The sequence below is a fragment of the Strix uralensis genome, chromosome 1, assembly GCF_047716275.1.
Source record: "Strix uralensis isolate ZFMK-TIS-50842 chromosome 1, bStrUra1, whole genome shotgun sequence".
Taxonomy (NCBI): Eukaryota; Metazoa; Chordata; class Aves; order Strigiformes; family Strigidae; genus Strix; species Strix uralensis.
In genome coordinates this window covers 79,887,970-79,902,783 of record NC_133972.1, presented here as the reverse complement: position 1 = coordinate 79,902,783, position 14,814 = coordinate 79,887,970, and the positions used below count along the sequence as shown (strand labels likewise).

Below are 14,814 nucleotides of genomic sequence, written 5' to 3'. Positions count from 1 at the left end.
GAGTTCCTGCAAAACTGAGGTTTTTGTCTTCTCGTCACTTGTGAAATCACAAGCTTGCTCTCCCACCCACTGTGAGCTACACCAGCCACATCACCACTCCTCATGCTTCCAGGGAGTTTTACCCTCGAGGTTGCAGAGGTTTGTCACTCGACTGTGGGGCAATTCAGGCAGGTTTTGCTGCAGCACAGTTAAGGCATATCTCCAGAATGCAGAAATGTGCTGTGACAACACATCACAAAAGACTTACTCATTCCCTGGGGCAAGTACCAAAAGGTCTTAATCTCAGGAGTTAGGTCTACTAGGACCAAACACTGGCAAGCAGGTTATTGCTTTATTGCCCCGCACATCAGAGACCATGTTTAGTAGATTTGTCCCATCCCTCAGCTGCTTGTCACAAAGGCTGAGCACAAGCTAGTACCATTCAAATCTCTGATGTTCAAACTGGAGATAAGAGGATCGGAAGTATGGCAGACCAGATTCAGATAGGCTGACAGAGCCTGAAAATTCATGCAGTCTTTTACCTTAGGTGCACTCATTTCCAAAGCAAAACTATCAATCCCACAGACACCAAACTCAAAATATGCTTTGAAAAAATTCTAAATAGCAACATTACATCATTGCAGCTATTCCTGGGCTGTGAGGTATAAAAAAAGAAAAGAGTCAGAAATATCACTATCAAACCTATTCATTAAAACACTCTTTTCTTACCTCATCATGCTGTCGCATTTGGGATTAGCAAAAACAGTGAGGTTGACAGGATTAGGACACTCCCTTGGAACATGACTATCCTGTTTGAGCAAACACCATGAGGTGTTTGTTCCCTTTACCTCACGCGTAGTTTCTTGGCACATGTCTAAGGTACAAGTCTGCTGCTCTTCACGTTAGTGTAGAACGGGAGTAAACTCATTGAAATACAGGCATCCCATTTTCAGATCCCTAACCCATATAAGACTCCCAAGACACAGGCTTTATGTCACTACTATGACCTGCCGATTTCATATGCTACTGCACCTGCATGTAGCCCACAGATGCTCTGAAGCCATCAGCTCACATAAAAGGAGGCAAGTGAGTTGCTCCTCAGCTCGGTAACTGGCCGTTCGCCTTTGGACTGTTCCAGTACCAAAGGAAATCATGGCAATATGCTAAAGGTATTCCCCTTGACTCCTCAGCAGGGTATCCAAAACACCACAGGTGACCAAGTCTGCTAATGGGCTTTCATCAGACCTGGGGCAGGTGGCATGGCTAGTTACTGCAGCTCCATGGGAGACAGCGACTGGCCACTGTGTGAAAACTCAATTCTTTTCAACCATGTAATCATACCCTAACTGGGCCAGAAGAAGCAGTGCTGATTGCTGTGAACAGCCAAAGCTCAAAGAGACTTTGCTCATGTTCCCACAGGCGATGGCTCTGAGTGTGATTCGGGATCAGCATATGGGGATGGAGTCTGTATTCCCTAAGCTACTGATCTACCCCTCACTGCCAGACTAGATAGAATTTGAACAGGTGAGGAAGCCATACCATTCACCAGAGAACTGGGCCCAGCTGGAAAATTAGGTCTTACCTGTTTATGATTAGTAAGGCAAACATTTTCCCTAGAGACCACCTTCTGGTGGTGGGCACCTTACTGCAGTCATCTGCATGAGCTGATTTAAAACAGTACATGGGTCCCTTCCAGTCTCACCGTGATTTTAGATCCTAGCGTTTGCTATTTAACAGGTCTTTGCAACACAACTTCTCTACATGTCTGTTACACGTACACTCTGGTTCCAGATTTCTGTTTTCTTTTAGTTGCCATCAAACAGCCCTTTCTCCACACCTCCAAAAAATAAAAATAACAAAGCCAACCCCGCTTATTTTAAATGGCAACTTCATGCAAGGTTTCAACCCAAGGTTATTTTTTTCTACCAGTTGTTTCTTTGAGAACAGATGGCATTTGCAATGGTTCAGGATATATCCTATTTTTAAGTATCATATGTTTTTACTCTTCTGCAGTGGACTTAGCAATCAGAGGAAAATGCCATGAGAGCTGGGCTTTTTACGTGATGAACAAACCACGCTGTCTCATGATGCTCGGGAAATTATCTCCCATTGCAAGTGCCCAGCAGCTAGGGTCTCTGTGTCCACCCTTATGGTGCAACATTTCCTGCCAACACTTGATAAGGAACAACCTGCATCCGGCAGTGCCTACTCAGCAAAGCACTCAAACATTGACACAACAAAACTGGCAGTGAGAAAGTTCAAATTAAAGTTATATACCACGGTGTGATCTCTAGTATGTGCTGTCGCAAGGAATGTGGCATTGCAAGGTCCCATCTTCCACCACAAAATTCAATACGATGAGAACATCCCATATGTTGCTTGATTTTCTTTTTGGTATTTTATCCCGTACATATCGTATTTTGACAAGATAGCAGCTCCCCCAGAACAGGAGAAGCAATGAAAAAAATGGAGTCAGGAACTGACATGCTATTTAGGTTTGTTGTTTCTTATACTGCAAATTCATAGGATAAAGTCAGCCTTACTTAGCAAGTAACTGCAAGCTCAGTCTGCCTCTATTTTGATCCATCTGCACAAGAACCCACTCATATAATGGAAAGCCAGCTAGCAAATTCTGAGCTTGAGCTTTTAAACCCTGCCAGAGAGATCAGGCCAAGTTTCGGACCATGCTAACATGGCTAAACGGCTGCTGGGTCAAAGCTGGCTTCTATCCAGCAAAGCAGAGAGAGTTCATACAGATTTGCAAAAGCCCACATGGATGTATCTGAAGTTAGTATTTGGAAGTAGTCACATGAACAGGGAAAAAAATGCTGTTGTGAATTCTTAAAAAGGGAAGACACACAGCTACAGTGACTCATTCACCAAGGAAACAAAAAAGCTGACATCTATAATCCTCTGCCAGAGTCCTCTGGGTTGCCTCTTCCACTGGTACCAAAAGCACCTCCACTTTGGTTCATGCTCCTGATTACTTTCCATGTTGCTTCTCTGTCAGGCTGAGAGCTGAAGCAGTAACAGCTCAAAGGCAGCGTTGTCTAAGGCCGCTCCGGCTGACTCCCTCCCTCCCTGCCACCCCCTCGGGGCTCAGCAAGCCCTGTAAGGAACGCAATGCAATGGCTTGTGTCAGCAGCTTCAGGAAGTGATAGTCAATTACATTGGGATGGATCCCCCTCAGAAAGACTTTGAAATTTAGGAGAAAGGAGAATGGAATCAATCTGGGATCAGACTTAATGTTTGAATCCAAGCAGGAGGAAAACAAGGAAGGGGAACTTTTCACACGTGTGCTTCACACCAAGTCGGCAGTGGGGGAGAGGTCTCTGACTGTTTTCCACTAGTTCCAGTGATTAAGGTATTCTGGGACACTGAAGATCAGGATTCTTCTTTCTAATGAATTAGGAGCAGGATTTGACTTAAGAGAATTTTCCACCTGCTAGACTATTTTGAAGTTTTGGCTTTGAATCTCTCCTGGTTCCTCTTCTCCTAACAAACTGGGTGTCTCTGTTCCCCACTAAGAGCCCTGGCTGGTAGGATACCAAGTTATTCTCACACTCTTTGGCCCCTTGAATATGTACAGTTTGCCAAAACCCAAACCTGATCTTCAGCTCTGTTTTCACCCTGTCTCGCAGAACAATGTGAGGTTTTTAGATGCCTACAACATTTGGAGAAACAGAATGGAAACATTTCAGAGAAATTTACTGTTTGGTTACTTCTTCATAGTTTCTCTAAATCAACACTTCTTATAACAGAGAAGTCTCGGAAGGAAACAAAATAAGATGTATTCCTAGAAAACTGAAGCTGCTTCACCATAAATATCATAGGCAAAAATAATAAAACCTCTTGGGTACCCTTCCAACCAACGTACACAGTCCATTCCCTTAATGCCAAAGTTTAATATTTCTGCCATTAGGCTGAGTCCCCAGGGTATGTCACAGTAAGCTTGAGTGAGCACATATGAGAATTGCTAGTAGGATAAATGGCCTTCTGGTCTCACATATGCTTATTTTCTTTCTATTTTTCTACAGTACTTAAAACAGCCAGTCTTGCCAATACCGATCTCCATACTAGTGGTGTTTTGTAGCACATTGCTTTGAACTTGTGAGGCTACTTGTCAAGGAAGGTGATCAAGTTCAGGAATTAAGTCAGTCTTAAGAAATCACATAACCGCAGAGAGAAAAAAAAAAAAACGAACCAAAGACCCATTTTCAGTCAGCCTGCAGAGGCTAGTTTCTTTCAGAAATACCAGGCACAGAGTTCATATCCCACAGTTCAAAGAAATAAAGTGTTTCAAACTCTAGCTCCCAAAAGTCAGGAGATGCCTGTGCAAACCCTAATTTTTGCCCATGGATCCAATGTTTAATTATAATATTTTCCCACAGTGTCCAGCCTCCTTCAGCGTATAGGATGAGTTCTGCTTTGGACACAGAGGGGGCATACTAAAGTAAACTCACAATCACAGAAGTTGGGACATGTGTGGTGCTTCCCTTTGATGATAAACTTGGAGATAAGGTGGCTTTACAAATGAAAGGTATCAAGGACTGCCTTCCTGCATACCCACACAGGAGCTGGAGGCTTCATAGTGCAGAAAAAGCCCCTCTTCTTGCCCTAAATCCCCTCCTGCAAGGTCATTAGAAGAGCATGGCAAAGCAGGAAAGAAAAAACACCTATGTGCCAAGTCCCATGGATGGGAACCTCTGAGGCTGTGAAAGAGTGAAAGGAGTCCACAGGGAAGATATGAAATGCTTTAGATTTTGCAGAGAAGCTTCTCTTGCTCAGGCCCAGAGGTCTTCACCCTCAAACTGAGCAGTGGAGAGAGAGGCTGACAGTAAAAAGTGCCCACATGGTTAGCATAGGAGAGAAGACCACAGTCAAAACACCTGACTCAGGGATGAGCTATAATTCCAACAGCAGGTTTGACAGGGCAATTGAGGTGTCTCCCAAATTGCCTTGAAAAGCTGGGTTTGTAGTACTGGCAATCCTGTGCCACCCTGGAAAATGAGATTTTCACCCTTCTCTGGGCACAGCTTTCCTACATCACAGAGTTCCGCAAGACCATCCCCCTAAACCAGCATCTTAAATGTACCCATGTTTCATTTTCCAACTGTCCATTTTGGACATTTGGTACATGGATAACACATAAGAATTCCCACCTCCCTGTGAAGGTCAATCAGAGATGTGCTTTAAATGCAAATACAAGAAGAGAATAAAATGCTAAGTACCCTGGTCCCCCATATCCCAGACACAGAATCCAAAATGAGTGGGAACATTAGGCAGCAACAGCTTTAACATCTGCATCTCAGAGGCTTACATACAAGATGGGACTAACACCACCTCACTGGAGTGCTAGATGCTGGCAGAAATCCACCTGTGTTCACGAAGAGCTTAGAAACTATAATCAAGAGCATTTGCTGTTGCTGAGGAAAGGCTGCATTAGTGTGGGGTTCAGAGGATGCGTATAGATGGACTAGATGATCTTCAAGGTCTTTTCCAACCTAGATGATTTTACAAAGTAACGTGAAGGAGAATAAAAGGAAATTAAAAAGCACCATCCATCTTTACTGAGGTGAGAAGTCCAAAGTGAGAAAATACAGTGTGACTACCTACTTGAAGACTGTCTTAATGCAAACACACACAGAGCAGAGGAAAAAGATGGGAGGACAAATCAGAGGTTTGGACAGCTGAATTTAAATCAGGCACATCTGAAAATTTAGCTTTTGGTGCACAGACATACAAACACACACACTCCTGTGTTGAAAATTGATCCAGACAACTCCTACTGCCACCAGATAAAAACATATATTTATATGCTACCAAATTTGCAGCTCAGGCTACTCTAACCCTAGCTTCTCTCCCCTGTGGACATAACTCATACAGAGTATACTTAAATAGCCCTAGGCAGTGAATTAAAAACACTGTTTTATTTACAATTCTGTAGCAAATGATTCACTGTAGATATACATCAACCTTTTCATTAAATATTCATCATTCAGTGGTTTTCTCCTGCTGCCATAAGGCAATGCAGTGGCAGTACCAGTGCTTAGATAACAATGACAACTGCCTTAGAATTACTGAGAGTACCCTTCTCTGCAATAAGGCAATAAGCTGAAGCTTATTTGCCAGTAATATAAATTTTGAAAAATCACTTGGTTTTCATTTTAAGCAACACTTCAATCTAAAGTTCACCTTCAGGTACTGAAGCCTCTTTGATGCTACAGTCATCAAGTTCGCTCCTCAGATCGGTCAAGTTTCAATCTGCAGTACTCCAGAGGGTTTGCAGACACTGTGTACATGCGTCAGAGGTATACAGACTTTTTCAGACAAGCCATCCCCTTTCTTGAGAAGCCACCTTGAGCCAGACACACCCTACCATAAAAAAGTTGCACATTTAGAAGTATGAACCCACCTTGCATACCGTAATCCCAAATTTTGAAGAGATCAAATATGCTCCTTTTTACGTAAAACAAAAATGTATGTAGCTAAAAACATATACTGCCTCACTCACTACTGAAATACTAGTAAATGCATACATGCTTCATACAGTCTCAATGGAAGATACTGCTTTTGTGCTGGACTTGGAGCTAACCAGGTATCTGGAGAGCCTGGAAACATTTCTGCCAAGTTTTAGCTCTTCTAAAGAGATAGTTTTTCCAAAGCTTCTCCTTTTTTTCTTTTTTTTTTTTTTCCTGTGGGGCTTGCTCAATCATACACAAAAGTAGGGAGTTGAATTCCACGGACCAAAACTGAACAAGGTCTTCCTTCAGGTGCTTAAATACAAGCAACTTGAAGCAGTTACATCTGAAATCTCACCACAATCAACAACAGAGCTCTGGTGACCTGGATTTTGCTCTTCATATATGAAGTGCCACATGAGGGTTATTACACTGAAGACAGTCAGGGAGCAGTTTATGCTAATGCGTTTTCCTTAGCAGTTGGGATAGGTTAGAAGATGGCATGCATTCAGCAGCCACAGCTCAGCTGACTGATGAGAGCTCACTTGGTCAGCCACAATAAACTAGTAACTTTCAACTGTACAGAAATATCTCTAGAACCACTTGCATAAAATGGTTAAAGACAATGCTGTCTCTTAGAACTTATAGCTTTCACTTATAGCTCTGTATTTGCCAGTCTCTGGTACTCTGCCACCACTATCTGCCAGTGAAACCACTATGGCAGTGTCAGATGACCGTTGTGACATTAATTAGTGGAATCCAGGTTAAAAATGGTCAACATATTCCCCCATACAAATACTTCTATAATTATAGGAAAAAAGGGAGGAAGTACTTAGAAAGATTGCCACCTGAGCAAGCCTTGCCTGGGATGTTTGTTCCAAGCCAGCCACACTGCTCTGTGCTGCTGCTTTCAGAAGTCATGACATCCATCCTACAGTCAACTGCAAAATGATTTCTGGCATTCAAACTCTCATAGAAATACTTCGTATTCTGTTCCTGAAACCAATCAATACTGCAGTATCCACAACTGTTTCTAATACAACTGCCTGAAGAGTGTGTGTAGGCACTGGGCAAGGATTACCGGAAAATGACACCTTTCCAGCTGGAACATAATATTTTCTGCCCAGTTCTGTTTAACTCTCTGGTTCAGCCTCTAAGTACACTGCTGGGACTGTACTTCTTTTTCACTAAGAGTCCTTACTGATGAGAGAAGTCATGAAATCATATTGTGAAAGTTGGACACATCCTTTAGAAAGCCACTCTGAACTGATGCTTATGCCACACAGAGGGTTCTGTCTCCAGAAACCAAGAGGTTTCCCTAACTCTAGCTTGCTGTGCAGTCCCAGCATTGTGGAAGATCATGGAAGACACAACTATTTTGTAAGGAGGAATCAAACAGTTGACTTAGTTAATTATCAAGATTTATCAGTGTGGACAGAGAGCATCAAAGCAATAAGGAGCCTGTCAGCCATAGGTGACTCTGATTCCAGAACTCATGTCTTTGGGCAACTGAACTTTTATTAAAGTTTTCTTCATGTGACAAATTCTATGTACTGCAATAAATTTTATTTTACTTTTACATTGAAATTCACTATAAAAGGTTCTGACAACATGCATACCTCCATATGCTGGAAAATATAACCACCCTCCATGCACTACAGAGCTGTCGGAGCTCCAAACTGCACTGCCATATCCCATCCATGGGAATACCAGACACTCATACAAAATACAGCTCAGAGGATAGAGGAGTATGAGGAGGGTTACGGCCTCCAGCCGGACTGCACCACAAGCTGGTAGCAGGGACAGAACAGAGACTCTACCCATGCTCACACAGGCTACAAATCTTGTAGGATTTGAACAAGCCACCATAGCTGGTAAGGATTATGTCCTATGTTCACCAGGAAAAAGCATCCCCTTAAATCATGACCCCATACGTCTTATCTCAGGCAGCTCCTGCTGTCAGAAGGTAAATCGCCAGGCAGGAGCAGTGACCGCCAAAAGCAGCTGGCCCCAATCTCTCACACCTTAATCCCTGCCCTGGCAGCTGCAGCAAACCTGATTTCCCTGGGCACTGGCAGAGGCAGTACAAGCGATGAAGACATGACCATTTTGTTGTGCCCTTGGCAGGCTACTGTGGCCCAAAGCAACAGCCTACATCACCTATGCTCCCAGCTGGCCCTGTTTCGCAGTCAGTTCTCTGTTATGTCTTCAAATGACTCTATTAGCACCTCGAAATAAGTCATTTGGGCCCCACCTAAGGTTCGGAGAGATTTTAACAGTTGCCTTGACTCATGGATCTGCAGACTAATTGCAAGTACCATCCAGGAACATTAAAGCCCACACACAATTGTGACAACTTTGATATTATTGCTTAGAACAGTGCCCACTTGAGTCATGCTTTAATTCAGTCATTAGTATTTTCATGGAAAAAGGCATATTTCCCGCCCAACCCCATTTCACAGAGTGGGAAGCACACAGGAAGGATTTATCCCACATAAAAATAAATTGCTATTTGCATGTTAGAAAATGCTGTGGAAAACAGAAAAGCATCAATTATTCAGAGCAGCAAATAAACAAAAAGGGAATTTTTCCAATTTTTAAAAAGAAATAAGTTATCTGCAAGCAATGGCTCCATTTTTTTCCCCCTCACAAAGAAATTGCTATATCCTCTTCTGTATGAGTGTACGTATCAAGTCTGACACTGGTTTGATTACTGTGAGAATGAGCAAAACAATGAGCCTTTGCAGCCAAAGAGCCTTGAATTGGAACCAATTCAACCTGTAGAGAGATACTCTATTGTGCCCTTGAAAACTTGCCCAAAAAAATTTAAAAAACAGAAAAGAGAGGCAAAAATAGTCTTTCACACTTTTTTTCAGGAGAAGAGAAGTTTTCCCCTTTAATCAGTGACCTGAAGATGTCAGCTCCACTCTTACACATTAACATGCCATTAGCACGAGTTCAGGGCAATTATCTTGGTGAATGTAACTATATACAATCTAAGACACCACAGTGAGAAAGAAGCCCATAAATTTCACCGTTAAATTATTTACATTGCTGTTGCAGCCAGATGTGCCTGTTAGGTGGGATGAGATTGCTGCCATTCTGCCTAAGCACTCGGGCTGTGAACGTGGGTCAGTGTCTCGGTGCCTCTGTCTTCTCCACCACTTTTTCCCCATAGGAGCTAGGAAGAATAGCCCACCCTGCACCACAGACACCTACTGATGTGCCAGGGCAGTTACTCCCTCTCCTGCACTGAACAAGGTTCAGCCTTGACTAGGCCAACATCAGGAGGAGCAACAGCCTCTCTGTGCCCACGACAGAATGAGCTCTGTGTGGATTTAGCTCATTTTTTCTTATCCTGGCATGTTTTAATGAAGCTGGGGAAAAAACAGTGAGCGCATATAATGAAAATGGTGTTCTGTGCAGAGAGTTAGTTCAGTATTAGTTTGACGGAGGGATAAAATATCAGTGTGGAAGGTGGGGGTTTCTGCTTCATCATCTATTTTTCTTAAGATGCCAAACAGCTAGCAAAGTGCTCATTAATGGATAGTGACAAGTAGTTTCCTGTGGTCTTAAAACAAACCATCAATTACAGAGAGTGTTCTCAGTTCTAGAGGCTAAAAAACATTCAATACCATTCAGCTGGTTGCATGTTTTTCGGGTGACGAGAAATCCAAGAAGTGAAAAAAAATATAAAAAAGGAAAAAGAGAGAAACTATTGTGCTTTGTCCAGACCAGCATGCTTCAAAATAGCCTTCAGCTGAGGCCTAGATATTCAGTGTCCCTGCAAAACAAATGGCTCTTTGAAGAGCTATAGCCTGATCTTCATTTGACCTGAGCATCCTTGTTCAATAGGTCAGTAAAGGCTCAGGTCCCATAAAGGAAAGCATGGAATGGCAAGAAGGCCAGGCTGTAGCTTTAATGGATACTACCAAGAAGATTTGTTCTCATCACTTTTTCTTTTCCTTTTAACCTTTATGCACTGACAGGTCAAGGAAGAGGAGACTTCAAACTGGTTACAAGAAAATCACTGGTGAAAGGCAGGAACTCTTCCCACCTCTAGAGTGGCGGAGAACACGAGTGGCAGAGAACACCCCACCCTCCTACACCAGCCCATTTTTCTTTCATTTGAAACAATCCTAGTGAGAAAACAGAAACTGTGTTGGCAAATGTTACAAGACCAGTTCCTCACTGTAATATGCAGAAAGGGGAACGAGTTACACCACTGGAAACATGTGAAATAACAGCAACCTAAAGCTGTATCGCAAAACAAGAGCACTGGGCATTATGGGGCTATTTATACCATCTAAAGTAAACCAAGAAATCTTCCTAGATGTCCTTGCAGGAAACATACAAGGTATCAGGAAAAACACAGCTACTGTATTTAAAATGGTGACACAAAAGTGCTTCTGAGCTGTGGACACAGAGTGAACTATCTGGATGTTCAAGTACATCTATGCCTTTTATGCAACAGACGTGACATTTGTAAAATGTGGCTCTAAAAAGCACAAGGTCATACCCACGTAGGCTCTGGTATTACAAGCTCTAGAGAGCATATCCAATGCAAGAACTGGTTCTAAGTTCCCTTTCATAAGCAGATTGCAGCATGTTACAGAGCCGGTCTGAGAGGCCTCTGCGTCAGGCATTAACTAGTGTTGTACAGTTAGAAACAAACTTTGACAGCACAACTGTTTTTGTGCATCTATCCTGTAGCCAGTGTTAGAACTGCCCATCAGCCATGACCAAGAGCCCTAGAGCTCAATAGGGGACTCAGACTTTTTTCAGTTTCATGGGGTTTGGACCAAGAGGGCCAGTGTAGGACCAACCTCTAGTCACTACTCATCCCCTCCTTCACCAACCGAGACATGTACCACCTTTACAACGGACGAGCAGCACAACCGTAGTCTAAACTAATATGAAAAGGGTTCAACAAAAAAGCTGTAAGCAAGAAAGCTTTTTCTGGACAAGTGTAATGTAGATACCTTCTTTTGAGACATGCTACATCCAACTCCAGCAGGACAACAGCTGCCAGCCCCTTGCACCCACCCAGAGTGTTCAGAGACAAAAGTCCTGCCCGTATTGCAGCCAAGTGCCACACCGCAGTTACTGACTGTTATGCTGGCACAAAACAGTAAGCATGCACCCAGCCACAGCTGATGTTGGTAGGTTGCATACAAGGCAGCTCATCATTCATGAAAGCTTTCTCTGCTCCCACAAAACTACAGCAGGGACTGATTTTGTCTTTGCATGTGTATACTTGTTGAACTTACAGAAAATGTGGAGATGTGAAATACAGAAAAAGGTGGCTTTCTGCAAGTGGAAAGGTCTCTCCAGAAACCCAGCTTCTCATGACGAGAAAGGTTCTTGTTTGCTGGCTGGCACTGTTGTGCTCCCATTGCATGCTCAAATGATCCCCCCATCCCAGCTGTGTGCTCATGCCATGACTGATAAAGTAAGGCCTGTCAAACTTAAACCATTTTGGATTGAGACCATCCTTATTACTCACCCCAGAGGATGTGTGTCAGTTAGATAGACCAGTGGTTTCACAGGAACTGCATGGGTTATCTTGCTATATAGTATAACCACAGTGCCAACCACAAAGAAAATATTTCCGCCCATATAAATATTTAATACAAGCATTATCTTCACATAGAAGAAAGGATAGTGGGGATCCCTTTGAGACTATCCTGAAGCACGCTAACTACAACAGTACCAACTCCAGTAGAGACTGACCGTACCAGATATCTCCCAGAGCCAACACTTGTATCTATAAGTTTTATAACCTTATTCAGGGTGAGTTTACTGAAGTCAGGAAAGAGATATAAGGACTCCTATTAGTGTGACCTATCCACATCTTGGGTCAGATCCCAGGAAAAAAAACTGCACTCCTTTTTCAGCCATAAATTATGTGCTTAATTATCCAAATGTCAAACTGTGCTTGCAAATAACTAGGAAGGTCAGATCAGAAAGAGTTAGACCTTTAAAAGCCACTTTCAAGGGCCAGTCCTTTCCACAGCAGACATGTAAGTACATTACAGTTAGAACTCACTGTCACTTTTTGTAAGTTGCTTCTACAAGGGCCACAAAGAAGGAATGAACTCTCCTTCCCACTTGAAGCCGTAAAGGAGTCTGTGATGCCAGGGTCTGTGCGATGCACTTGCAGAATGACAGGATTTCAATTTCAAGACCTCCCTATGTGAACATCTAACCATACAGAGCAGGAGGTAACCAAATCTCTCTCATTACGGAGAATTGTTCAGACTCCTCATGACCATTTACACCCAGGACAATCTCAACACAGAGCAAACACAACAGAGTGTGGGACAGAGGACGGATTAAGGCCCAGGGTATTTTCTTTGAACTATTAGTCACAGTGGGAAACTACTAAGTCAATACTGGACTGCAAAGGGCTTCAGGCAGGGACCATGGGCCAAATTGTCATGGCTGTAAGAAGAGACACATTGAATGAAATTTGTAACGGGAATAAGTATTAGAGTGCAAGGGAGATGCACTCTGAATTTTGCTCTTTGGTTTTTCATAGCATGTGGCTACAAATAGGCCATGTCCAACTCCTCACACTCAAAAGAATCCTATTGACTTCAGTGTGATTTGGATGGAGCCCAAGGTGTTTATAAAAGACATAAACAGACAATACGCAAACACATATGTTTCCTGACATCCTCTCCTATTGGCATGATGGGCCTGTGTTGTGGTGTAACACCAGCCAGCAACTAAGCACCACACAGCCACTTGCTCACTCCTCCCTGGTGAGATGGGAGAAAGAATCAGAAGGGTAAAAGTGAGAAAACTTGTGGGTTGGGATAATGACAGTTTAATAAGTAAAGCAAAAGCCGTGCACACAAGCAAAGCAAAACAATTCATTCATCACTTCCCATCAGCAGGCAGGTGTTCAGCCATCTCCAGGAAAGCAGGGCTCCATCATGCGTAATGGTTATCTGGGAAGACAAATGCCATCACTCCAAATGTCCCCCACTTCCTTCTTCCCCAGCTTGATATGCTGAGCATGATGCCATATGGTATGGAATATCCCTTTGGGCAGCTGGGGTCAGCTGTCCTAGCTGTGTCCCCTCCCAGCTTCTTGCGCACCCCCAGACTACTCCCTGGTGGGGTGGGGTGAGAAGCAGAAAAGGCTTTGACTCTGTGTAAGCACTGCTCAGCAATAACTAAAACATCCCTGAATCTTCAACAGTGTTTCCAGCACAAATCCAAAGCATAGCCCCATACTAGCTACTATGAAGAAAATTACCCCAGCCAAAAGAAGCACAGCCTGGAAGCAACTCAGAGGGAAACCACTGGCCAGTTGCACTGGCTTTGGCAGCAGGCAGCCAGCCTTGGTCATCACCCTGGTGTAAGTCTGGGGAATCAGGATTGCTCCATGTATGCTACCCAGGCACCCAGCATGGCCGAACCAAGGAGCAACTGGGTAACCACTGGGGCAGAGATCAGATGCACTGTACAGCAGGGCTGTTAAAAAGCCCCATATCTTCCACATGCAGGTTTCACATTTGTTTTGCCAGACCTAAGCAAACACCATGAAGCCTATCATGTCTTACTTGCTTACTGTGGGAAGGCTACAACTTGAAGCTTCCCAACCCTGGTACCCCTAGAAGATACCAGCTTCCTTGCTTGGATAAAATCAAGCCAACCAGTCCTGCAGCAAAGTGCATTGCATCTCCAGAAAACAAAGGTGCAATCGCCTGTCTGCCCAATGCTGTTCTTACTCTCTTTTTGCCTTGCAGCACTCTTGGTTCATTCCATCAGACGAGTTTCTTCTGCTCTCTCCCGGAGCAGGTCCCTGCATGATGTTCTCTACATCTCTAATAGTCCACTAATTTTCTGTATAACTTTCTCATTCTCTCCAGGCTGTTCCTTGCTGCCACTGAACTCAAACACCACCCTTTTTGACAGCAAGGGTAGCAGCAGGCCCCAAGCTGCCCCAGTCCAAGCACTAGCTGTGCCATCCCTCTGCATTCCTAAAGAAGTAACCATTGAGCTCTTCATGCCATCACGCAGAGGTGCATAGTTTGCCTCTGCAGAGCAGAATTGGTTTTGGCACCCTGAACAGGAACTGTGTCCAGGCCATCTCTCCTCCAGCATCAGCTCTCCTCCCCCCACCTCAACCACAAGGAGCAAATTAGGTCTCAGTGAACCTAAATCAAACATCCCATTTCCCGGGTGCTTTAAGGGGCCATATGAGTGACTGAAGGGATTTTGTTGTGACTGAAAGCAAGAATAAAATCCCTTTACCAAGGAAAAGGCACCACCTTCTACCATTTCACGCGTAAATAGTTGCCGCCTCTGCTTCCACCAAACCTCGAAGCTCATTACAACTTAAATGCTAACCCATGAGAAA

General features: G+C 43.6%; 1 protein-coding gene across 1 annotated transcript in view; it reads right to left on the bottom strand.

Annotated features, from left to right (window-relative positions):
* F13A1 (coagulation factor XIII A chain) overlaps positions 1 to 11,848 on the bottom strand; it is a 124,563-nt gene extending 112,715 nt beyond the window's left edge. Inside the window, exon 1 of the mRNA XM_074872499.1 lies at positions 11,711 to 11,848. The gene's annotated coding sequence lies outside the window, so the exon portion shown is untranslated. The remainder of the gene's footprint in view (positions 1 to 11,710) is intronic.
* Between the last annotated feature and the right edge of the window lie 2,966 nt (positions 11,849 to 14,814).